Genomic DNA, 12,213 nt, shown 5'->3' with positions numbered 1-12,213 from the left:
GGAGGAAACGTAGCTGCGTGATGGCGTCAAAATTTGAATTGGACAAATTTACGATTGCGCCCACACATGAACAATTTGATAAGTGCCGCAAAGACGATTTATTAGTGATTGCAGATTTCTTTGATATTTATGTACCTCGTCACGCACTTAAAAAGGAAATAAAGGAGATGTTGCGCATTGAGCTTGTAAAACAAAGGGTCTTACCGGAAGAGGGTGTGGCTCCGGGTGTTGCTTTTAACCCAGAACTATCTGAAGGTTTGGGTGCTGCTGAGGCGGAACACAAATCTGGCGAAGTTGATGGCATAGATCCCGTTGTCCCTTCACCGGATGAGAAACGGTTGGCAATCCGTTTAAAAGAATTAGACCTGGAACTAAGTCGGCAACAGTATCAGAGTCAGCTGCTAAATGTCCGGGCACTTGAGCTTGAGGCACAGCGTGATATCCGACTGAAAGAGCTGGAGGTCGAGTTAAAGACCCAAGTTCAGCGCACTTCTCCGAAGACAAAGGAGAATGTTATTCCAGGATCAGTAAGTGCCTCATCTGGTAGAACATCTCCTCTACCTACAGCATCTCGAACTGCGCCGGTAAGTTCTTCTGAATTTGATATTGGTAAGCAAATTTCGCTTGTTCTGTTGTTCAGAGAGAGTGAAGTAGACACATACTTCACTGTTTTTGAACGCATCGCGACCACATTGAAGTGGCCTAGAAATATTTGGCCTTTGCTTTTACAGTGCAAATTGGTAGGAAAGGCACAGGGAGTGTGCTCTTCTCTGACGTTAGAACAAAGTTTGGAATATGATGCCATTAAAGCGGCAGTGTTACGTGCGTATGAGTTAGTTCCGGAGGCTTACCGTCAGAAATTTAGAAGACATGTAAAAATCCCCAGCCAAACATTTGTTGAGTTCGCTCGCGAAAAGACCACTTTATTTGAGAAATGGTGTACTGCGAGTAAAATCACGACTTTTGAACAGTTGAAAGAGTTGATTTTGGTTGAGGAGTTTAAAAACTGTATATCTGAAAAAATTGTGGTCTATTTGAACGAACAGAAAGTTTCATCTCTTTCTGATGCGGCTATCTTTGCAGATGAGTTTGTGCTCACCCACAAAGTTGTTTTTTCGTCATCACGTCCTTCGCAACACACCTCCCACTCTTCGCAACACACCTCAGTAGATCGTTCTCACGGTTCTAAGCATGCTGTAGTTACTCAAAGGGATGATCCATTGCTTGACACCTCTTTGGTTGCTCGAGAATGTTTCTACTGTCATGAGAAGGGTCATGTGATTGCTGTTTGTCCAGTATTGCAGCGGAAAAATCTGCGGAAAAGTCACAATGTATCTAAGAGTGTAGCTTTCATTCGTATACCGTCTTCTGAGTCCTTAAATTCTGTTGACCCTACGTTTGAACCTTTTGTATGTGATGGAGCAGTTGCTTTGTCTAACTCTGATTCTGAGTTTACACCTGTACGCATTTTGAGAGACACCGGGGCTGCACAGTCGTTTATTTTAGCAAGTACGCTATCATTCTCACCTCAGTCCAGTTGTGGATCGGATGTGTTGGTTCAAGGAATTGAACTGGGAATACTAAGAGTTCCTTTACATACCATTTACTTGCGTTCTGGCCTTGTGACCGGTGTAGTTAAGGTTGCTGTACGTTCTCAATTGCCAGTAAAAGGGATTTCTCTCATTCTTGGAAATGATCTTGCTGGAAGTAGAGTTAGTGCTCTACCAGAGGTTACAGATATACCATGTGTATCGGGGAAGATAATGTGTTAGTGCAGGAGTTTCCCAATGTGTTTCAATCATGTGTTGTTACTCGAGCTCAAGCTCGAAGATTTGAGAGTGAGGTTGATCTTTCCAACTCATTTATGAGTTCAGAGGTGTCAGAGGTGAAAGCTAATGATGAAAATGATGGTTCCTTGGATGTGGTTGTTGGGCTTAATTTTGATTTTCCTTTTGGCAAGCCACAGCTAATCAGTGCTCAGAAAGCTGACGAAACCCTGTTGACATGCAGTTCCTCTGTGGTAGACAAGACTGATTTACCTAAACATGCAAGTGCATATTTTCTAGATGACGGTGTACTCATGCGAAAGTGGAGCCCTGAGAAAGTGAAACATGATTGGAGCACCGTATTTCAGGTAGTCGTTCCACAATCTTATCGTGGGTACGTACTGAAGATAGCCCATGACCATGAACTTTCTGGACATCTAGGAGTTAGGAAAACCTATCATAACCTCTTAAAACATTTTTATTGGCCAGGAATCAAATCCTCTGTGTCACAATATTGCCGTTCATGTCATGATTGCCAAATTGCAGGAAAGCCTAATCAGGTTATTTCTCCTGCACCTTTAAAGCCAGTTCCTGTATTAAGTGAACCATTTGAAAAGCTTGTGATTGATTGTGTTGGACCTCTGCCTAAGACGAAGTCAGGACATGCGTACATGTTGACTATGATGTGTTCCGCTACTAGATTTCCTGAAGCCATACCACTGCGTTCATTGAAGACCCCCAACATTGTGAAAGCCCTTGTGAAATTTTGCACTACTTTTGGTCTACCGAAGGTTATACAATCAGATCAAGGAACCAATTTCACCTCGCGCATGTTTCGTAAGGTAATGAAGGAACTGAATGTTACCCATGCTGTGTCTAGTGCCTACCATCCTCAGTCCCAGGGTGTCATCGAAAGGTTTCACCAGACTCTAAAATCCATGATTCGTACTTATTGTTTACATCATCAGAAAGACTGGGATGAGGAGGTACCTCTTTTGCTGTTTGCAGTTCGTAACACGGTGCAAGAGTCGTTGGGATTTAGCCCAGCTGAGTTAGTCTTTGGACACTCACTGCGTGGACCATTAAAGTTGCTTCAAGAGCATCTCCTCTCTGAAACCCGCCCATCAAAACCTTCCTCCAATGTGTTAGATTATGTCAGTTCATTTCGCGAACGTCTACATTCTGCATGGAAGCTTGCACATCAGTCTTTAGACTCGTCCCAAACCAGAATGAAGGATAAATATGACAAAAAGTCTGTCAAACGGTCCTTTGAGATTGGTGATAAAGTGCTTGTGTTATTACCTATGCCGGGTTCCTCACTGCAAGCAAAGTTTTCAGGCCCATTTGAAATCGAAGAGAAACTAAGTGATACCGACTATATTGTACGAACCCCTGAGAGACACCGAAAGTCCCGTGTTTGTCACGTAAACATGCTGAAATTGTACGTTTCTCGTTCAAACTCAGAAAATTCTAAAAATGCTCCGATGATTTCTCCTACTGTTGCTGTTCCTGTTGATGTAGTTTTGCCCGCTGATTCTCCTGGTGTAGATGGTCTTAGTTTGGGCAGTTCCGCCATATCTGGAGCTCGTTTACAAAATTCAGAAGCTCTTACAACACTTAGTTCAAAACTCTCCCATTTACCCGACTCATCTCAAGACGAATTGTTACAGTTAGTTGAAAGATTTTCCTCACTTTTCTCCGATGTGCCAACTGTAACTAATGTGCTAAAGCATGATATTGATGTTGCTGATCATCGCCCAATTAAGCAAAATGCTTATCGTGTAAACCCTACCAAACGCGAAATAATGAAACAAGAGACTGAATACCTTGTGAAGCATGGTTTAGCTTTGCCTAGTTCTAGCCCCTGGTGCTCTCCATGTTTGCTGGTTCCGAAAACCGATGGGTCATCACGCTTCTGTACAGACTACAGAAAGGTTAACCAGGTCACTAAATCAGATTCCTATCCGCTTCCACGGATAGAAGATTGTATTGACAGGATTGGGAAGTCTAAGTTCGTAACCAAACTAGACTTACTCAAGGGGTACTGGCAAGTGCCACTCACGGAGCGTGCATCTGAGGTTTCAGCCTTTGCTACTCCAGATGCCTTCTTACAGTATAAGGTTTTAGCTTTCGGCCTTAAAAATGCTCCAGCAACGTTTCAGCGTTTGATGTGTAAAGTACTGTCTAATGTGAAAAATTGTGAGGCATATCTTGACGATGTCGTGTGTTATTCAGAGACCTGGGAGAGTCATTTGAAGGTATTAGAGGAAGTATTTGTTAGATTTCAAGAAGCTAATCTAACCCTCAATCTTACTAAATGTGAATTTTGTCATGCTACTATTAAGTATTTAGGAAAGGAAGTAGGTCAGGGTACTGTACGACCGATAGAAGCCAAAGTCAATGCCATTGTTAATTTCCCTCTACCAGAGACAAAAAGAGAGCTACGAGGTTTCCTTGGCATGGCTGGGTACTACAGAAGTTTCTGTAGGAATTTTTCTGATGTAGTAAAACCTCTTACTGATAACCTCCGAAAAGCAATTCCTTTTTTGTGGTCTCCTCCGTGTCAGATTGCTTTTGATTCTTTGAAGAGTTTATGTAGCGCTCCTGTCTTAGCCACTCCTGACTTTACCAAACCGTTTAAACTTGAGGTTGATGCGAGCGGAACTGGTGCAGGTGCTGTACTGCTACAAGAAGATGAAAATGGAATTGATCACCCATTGTGTTTTTTTTCTAAGAAGTTTAATCGCCATCAATGTAACTACAGTACCATTGAGAAAGAAACGCTCGCCCTTCTGCTAGCTTTGCAACAGTTCGAAGTTTATATTGGTTCAAGCTCACAACCTGTTGAAGTTTTTACCGATCACAACCCTCTTGTATTTTTGCAGAAGTTCTGTAACAAGAATCAAAGACTCATGCGCTGGGCTTTAATTTGTCAAGATTTTAACTTGCACATCCAGTACAAGAAGGGTACAGATAATGTTATTGCGGATTCTTTATCTAGATCTTGTCTATAAACATGTCTTCATGTTTATTTTTGTGTATGGGGGTGTTACGTCCCTTTTGGTCTGTCTGTGTTTTTATGCTGTTGTGAGAGGTGTTTGTTTTTATCCAGGAAGAAGACCGGATTGGTTCCTGCAGTCTGATTGGTGCCACGCCCTGATTGATCAGCTGACTCCTGGACGTGTATAAATGCCTCCTTTGTTGCTACTTCATTAGCCCTTTTGTGCTCACTTGCTATTTGCTTGCCTGGCTATTTGCTTGCCTGACTTTGTGCTTGCCTGACTTTGTTATCTGCTGCTAGAGGGTAAAGATTTGAGAGTGTTTGTCTTTTGATTGTTTATTTGAGTGTTTGGACTACAGCCTGTTTAACGACTTTGAAAATAGATTATCCCCTTACATTGTTCTGTTAGAACCAAATTGTATATATTGTACATAGTAAATTGGGAGGTAGGGAGACCGATGCCACCTTTTTAATTTGATATTTTTCTGTGCCTGTTTTGGATTAGGGAGTTATGGAAGTAATTGTATTTTTCTTTTCTTTTCTGGATTAGGGCAGGAAGAGGTATATTCCAAATTAGTTGTTTTTGTTTGGTATTTTGGCCTTGTCGGCTCCTGAGGTAAAATCCCAAGGTAACATAAATCTGTTAATTTACTCAAATAAATACTGTTTCATACACTTTTCTATAACAAACCGTACTGTTGTTGTTTTTTTTTCATGTTAAGTCCTTTACCCTAGACGGGGCGTAACAATATGAGTGTGTGAGCAGAGATGCAGATGTAAACTTCTTGTGCTCAGACCCATAAAACTTCTATAAAACTTCAAAGTATTGAAAACTTTTGAATGTCATAGCATTAGATAACAAAATATCAAATTAATTATAGTTTAATTTAAAGAAATATAAGGGTTTTAAATTAACAGATGAATAAAACAATAGATCTTATGTTTAAAACTGTCATATCTGTACTAATTTAGACACTTTGAGATAGTGAAACGTTAGTGGAGCGTGTTCATGATTTTTGTGATGAACTGATATCTGTGATTATACTGAGGTGAACTGCCTTTCTACATCGACAAAAAAATCCCACTAATCTAATGCAATGACATTCAAACATATGTTCAACAAAAATACATATTTGCATGCAAACACAATGGACATGTCATATCATCATTTTCATTGGCATCTGTGTACACCATATGGGTGTGCACCCTTGCATTCTTAACTGTCCTATGTGGTGTGTTTATGCACTTTATATGGAAGTGTAACATGAGAAACTCAAGAATGAATGTACGGAGCACTCCGTTTCCTCTGCTTGGCTGAGCTGTCATGAATGGAAACACACACACACACACACACAATTATAATTCTGACCTCAAACCCAGAGAGGGATGAGATCAGAGAAGAGCCAGGATCTGTGATTAAACTGCATCTCCTCGGGCTATGAACTTGGCTAACTAACCCCGGAATTTTTTTTTTTTTAATGGCACATTAGCCACAACCTACCTTTATATGCAGTCTGCATTAAAACATTTTGGCAGTTATACATGGATTGTGTGGATGGTAACCAAATCCAGATTGATGAAAAATGTCTTACTGATACAACTTACTGAATTAAATAATGCTATAAGATCATTATTAATGGACTGTAATTTATTATTAGATTTTTTTTTTTATTTATATTGGAGAATTAATCATTTTATTGGAACTCAGCATGTATCAGCAGTTTTTATCTTTTCTCACTGTGGGTGATGGAATGCAAGAACGGCCATCAATCCTGCCACCTTCAATAATTTATGAGACATAGCTATCATTGTGTCATCCTAAACCTTTCTACTCCAGTCCACTGTATTCTTGTACATGGCGGTCTGTGAATTATTCAAGCCAAATCAGTTTAGAAAGACTCGGTTGCTTCTTTCTCTCATTGAGCTTGTGGACTTCGGCAGTAATCATAAGCTCAGAGAGGTCGCGTAATATTTATTGGATATCTCTCTCTCTGTCTTTTTTATTATTATTATTTTGTAGACGGTAATTGTGCTTTTTTACATCTTGGTCAAGGCATTGGATATGAGAGTCATGGCACCATGGTCCACAGAGTTTTAGGGGTGCCTTACATTTGCCTGAATGTTTTATTTCTACCCCTCTACCTTCAAGGTAAGAATATCAACAACTTTTTCAATATTTTTTTAAATTCTGTTCAGTGCTGTCAACCTGTACTTCCAATCATATATTTAACTGTACCATTTGATTGGAAGTATTTGTCGATACTTGATACTCTGATTTGCAGATTTTTTTTTTTGTGGTTGCACACCAAAATTAGGAAAATTATATTCACAAAGTTAAAGTGCAAGTGGAATTAAATCCACTCACAATGTACCATTTATAACTTAATCACTGCTAATAATAACCTGGAGCAATGCCACCTTCAAAATTTTGTGTTTGCTCTTCCAGGCGTAGAGATCTTGGATCCGGGGCAGGTGGTATACAGTGAGACCAGGACCAATGGCGTGGTGGGACGTGGAGTGATCTTGGAGTGTGGCCCTACCTTGCCCGATGTCTTTATCTGGGGGTTCACCAAACCAGGCACAGACACCATCCGTGCCGTGGTTTACAACTTTGGGAAAGGTCCTAAAATACAGAAATTAGCCAGTGACTTGGGTAATCTGACAGTAATCAGCAAAAGCGCCTCTCTGTCCATTGAGAAGCTTCCTCTGGCTGCAGAAGGAGTGTATACCTGCCAGGCACTGTATGATACCCCTGAAGGAGCCAAGCTGTATTACTACTACGTATTTCTGCGCGTTTTAGGTCAGTGTTAATCAGGGGATGTATAAATACTGATTTGAACAATGGCTGACTTAGTTCATTAAGGTTGGCCTTGACATTTAGGGTGGTGCAGAAACCCTAAATTGCCAGCATATGTTCTCCTTAACTAGCATATACATATAACAAACTATTGTTTTATATCACTAGTTATGTATAACTGGTTAATAGTATAAGTATAACTTAAAAAGATATTGGCATGAACTCGAGGCTTCATTTTGTAATTATTTTAATAGTGCCTGTGACCAAACCTTACATTGTGATGAGCGACTCTTCACCAGTGGAGGGAACATCAGTGACCATGCGCTGTGGCCTGGAGAATGGCACGGGGCCTATTAATTACATATGGGAACAGGAGAGCCGGGACAGCCAGCTCACCACCGTGGCTGAGATATATGACGACAACCAATTTAATGTCACTGATGTCAACCGAAATCACACTGGATGGTACAGGTGTATTGCCAGCAACCAGGTCAACCAGCAGCGCAGTGACCGAGTCTGGCTTGACACAATTTGTAAGAGACTCTTTGAAATACACAACAAAGTTTGCTGCATCATGTCGTTTTAGTGTGTGAAATGAAAATCAATTTCAAAAACAATATCCTAGGTAAGACTGTATGGCTCTTTTCCAGTTGGTCCAGACCAGCCTCAGATCGATGTCACCCCTTATTCAGTGACTGAGCGGGGTTATTCTGCCTTGGAAAGAGAGACCGTTTCTCTCCTGTGTCAAGCTTCTTCTAATCCCCCAAGTCAGTACGTCTGGTTCTACAACAACTCCCAGGTGTTCACAGGTCCACAGTACACCATCACAAGGATCCTACGCATGCACACAGGCCACTACGCATGCCTGGCTCAGAACACTTACCTCAATACCCGCTCCAGGAAAACCATCACCCTCACCGTCTACTGTGAGTGCTCCCACAAATCCCTGCCTGGATTCTGGTGGCCATCTTTGCGGTTTCTTCAACCTGTTCTTTTATAGCTTCCTCAAGTTTCCTTCTGTCATTTCTTGCATTTGCTTCCTCTTACACCTTTTACTTCACACAAACACGCTCACACAAAGGTACAGGCAGTTATGTAAGCAAAGGTGTCAGACTTCCAGAGTGGCCGACTGTCGACGTGCATCTGGAGGAGGTGAAGGACAGTTCTGAGAACTGAAGGTATACAGCTGGTGTGATGTTTCTGTGCTATGACAAGTCAAGAAAGGACTGGTGGCCTTGTATTGTTTTGTCATAACACCTCAATCTTCCCTTCATTCTTTGAATGTTACATCTATTCTTGACTGACCGGGGTACTAACAACCCCACCAATACTGTATACTAACACAACAACACCTTCTCATGATATGACTTTAAATTTGGCTTAGTTATGGTAGGAATTATAAGAGAGATCCTAATGGGTGATGTTTTTTAACATACCAGTGCAGTATTTCAGTACTCCTGAACTTTCTAGAAGTCGACTAGCTGTTACCACTGCATAGATAAATAACAGACACCTAATCTGACCTCTTCATTTGGCTCAATTTCAAGAAAGCCTCTCTGCCTCTATCAGTTTCCTAAATTGGCCCAAAATTTCCTAAGATCCATTACACTGCCCTGTGTTACACAATGATTTTGTTCCCACAGATCCTCCAGATGGCGCTCCGACTTGTTCAATCTTACCAGTAAACAATCACACTGACCTGGCCCTCCACTGTACCTGTGAGGGCGGTATCCCTGCAGCCTCTTTGAGATGGACCCCATATGTGTTTGGAAAAGAGAGTGAGGGACTCACAAACATCACTAAGATTTAGAAAGGTCAAGAGACTGCAAACAACTCTATCTTCATCTGCCAAGGCTCACACATCGCATCGAATGAAATCACAGGCTGCAGCGTCAGAACGTGTAAGGTGTAAAACTAAGAACACCTTGTTCACTTTGAGATCAACAAAAGGTCAGTAAATAGTTTGTACATTCTTTTGATCCCAGGGATGCCCTACGGTGAGCCAAAGTGTTCTGCATATGCAACTCGAAACAATGAGTACCTAATGCTGTCCTGCTCCTGGGAAGGTGGGTTTCCTCGAGCCCTGGTGTGGTGGGCCTCCAGCTCAGGGGGAATGCAAGGCACATCTAAGGAGAATGCAAACATCCTGGTTTTGCGGTCAAGCGCTACCTTCAGTGGCAAGGCCTTTATATGCCATGCAAAACATTCATTGGCTAAGGAGACCAAACAGTGTGTTTTAAAACTGGGTAAAAAAAAAAGTCAATCATTATTCATCTGCACTTTTTTTAAAACAATCTTTTTAAAAGTTTTTTCTTACTGTCTTTAGAGGCACCAGTCCTAGTGACCCAGTGCAGTGTGATTACCGTGTATGAGGGCAGAGATGCCCAGCTCACCTGTATCTTGAGTAGAAACTACCCTGTCACTGAGATCACCTGGTACAACAACCTGAAACAGCACGTGAATGAGATTTCTAAGAAGTACGTCCTGGAGCGAGCTGCTGCCTGGACCAACTTGACAGTGAGAGAGAAATGGACATTAAGACAGAAAGTGGCCATTACTGTCGTCCAGCCACCAATGCTGTCGGTGGGGCAGAGATCCCCATTATGCTGATGGTGAAGAGTAAGCAAGTCTTTAAATATTACGCTTATAATCTTAATACTTGAGTTATTTACACAGATAATACACAGGTATACTATATAATGTAGATAACACAAGGATGCATGCTGTCTTTCTCAACTCCAGTAGCTCACTCATTGGTTATGCTTTATTTTTAAATCGACCTGTTTCAAGGTACCCAAAGCCCCCAAATATAAGCATCAGTAGGATTATTTACAACAGTCGTCAAAGGACAGATGTTGACCTAGAGTGGAAGCTCCAGACTGAGGGTAACTTCACTGGGTTCGTTATCGAGCGCCAGAGTCTTCCTGAACCTGTGAAGAAAAGAAACAGTGACCTTCCCTGGCAGAAACTGGCAGATCTAGAGTCAGATTCCCGACAATACCAAATTAACAATCTGGATCCTGCCGGAACCTATGCATTTCGTGTTACTGCCATCAACCACCTCACCACTGGAAACCCTTCAGAGATAAAGAGCCCAGGTGAGAACACCCAGGGCATTGAATATCTGACAATCAATGGATAACAATTATTTACATCAAAATACCCAAGAAAGGCCAGATATAAATGGATGCTGTTTGAATACGTTGGAGTTTTTTTGTTGTTGTAAAAATGATCTTTTAACCATTTTTTGAAATAGTAACTGAAAGTCTAATGCTGTTGTTTTTTTTGTTGTCCATTCAGGTTAAATGCACAATCACTTGACCACTTCCATACCCACACATTCTTCTGATCCTTTCCTCTTACATGATCTGCCTTTTAACTTGCCCTTTGATCTTTCCTGAGGTTACTTTGTCTAATCATTCTGTCTGATAACTTGCCTCTAAAGAAAGTGTGTATAATCGTATTTACTAATGCTAAAACAACTAATTAACCCAAATGTTTAAGCTTATTCCTAAAAAACAGTTATATACATTACAATTGTTCAATATTATATAAAAACGTCCAATTGCCATGTTATACTATGCAATTGTGACGCTGATTTTGTGAAGCTAAAATAGGTATGCTGTCTTCCAGCCGACCCTCCCTTCAATGCCTACCCAGCTGTGATCGGAGCAGCCATCGGGGGCATGATCATAGCCACTATTATCACTATTCTGCTCTTCATTTATGTGGTACGGAACCGCAACAATAACCCACGTGAGTTACAAATCTTTAATGTTTCAAGAAATCAAATATTGCATAGTTAACACTCTAGCAAGGTTGCATGATAATATGACTTTCCCATTTTACAGGGATTCATGACTTGATATTTGGAAGGTACGTTTAACAATTGATATTTTAGTTATTTGATTGTTTATTTCTTTACTATTTTAATATTATTTGTGACTTTAGGCAGAACAGCCAGTCTAGAGAGAACATTAACTTTCCTGAGGATGAGGTTAGTGGAACAGCAGAGGGGGAGAGAGGTGAAGGACAACCAAGCCAATCAGCTAGTCCAGGTACCTCATACCGTTGGCATGCTCATCCAACTCAAACCAAAAAAATAAATAAAAATAAATGATAAAGTTTCACTTCAAAAATGAAAATGAAATACTTTTTCTTGTAGCGGCATCAATGGCACTGCCAAGGCCAACTGCAACACCTACAAACCTCCCCCCCGGCGAGGAGCCAGTCAACGTAACTATAACTGTCACGGCCTCAAGCTAAACTCAAGGCTGATCCTAATCATGTTTATCACCATACAATTACTACAGGATGATACACTTTGGGGATCAGAAACACATTTTCAACATCAACAGAAGTAAATAAAGAGGAACATTTTTTGTGTGTTGAATGTAATTTTATACTAATATAAATTTTAAGAGTTTACTAGCAAGCCTCTTCCATTAAGATAACAGCTCCACATCAGCTACTGTAAGTAACCTGGTTTTGTTACAGCTAAAATACGAGCACATTTGGTCATTTAACAGAAGGATTGTTATCATTTTTGCTACATTTAACTGTTTACTTCTGAGGTAATAAAGCACAAAGAACTAAACTGATTCCAGCTGCTTTTAAATAACATGGGATGAGATAAACCATGACAGTTT

The 12,213-nt window shown here is 40.8% G+C and overlaps 1 pseudogene; it reads left to right on the top strand.

Annotated features, from left to right (window-relative positions):
* The first annotated feature begins 167 nt into the window (after nucleotides 1–167).
* LOC132130306 (V-set and immunoglobulin domain-containing protein 10-like 2) lies at nucleotides 168–12,144 on the top strand (annotated as a pseudogene).
* Nucleotides 12,145–12,213: the final 69 nt, after the last annotated feature.

The sequence above is a fragment of the Carassius carassius genome, chromosome 47, assembly GCF_963082965.1.
Source record: "Carassius carassius chromosome 47, fCarCar2.1, whole genome shotgun sequence".
In the NCBI taxonomy this organism is placed as follows: domain Eukaryota; kingdom Metazoa; phylum Chordata; class Actinopteri; order Cypriniformes; family Cyprinidae; genus Carassius; species Carassius carassius.
This window is presented reverse-complemented; position numbering and strand designations above follow the sequence as displayed.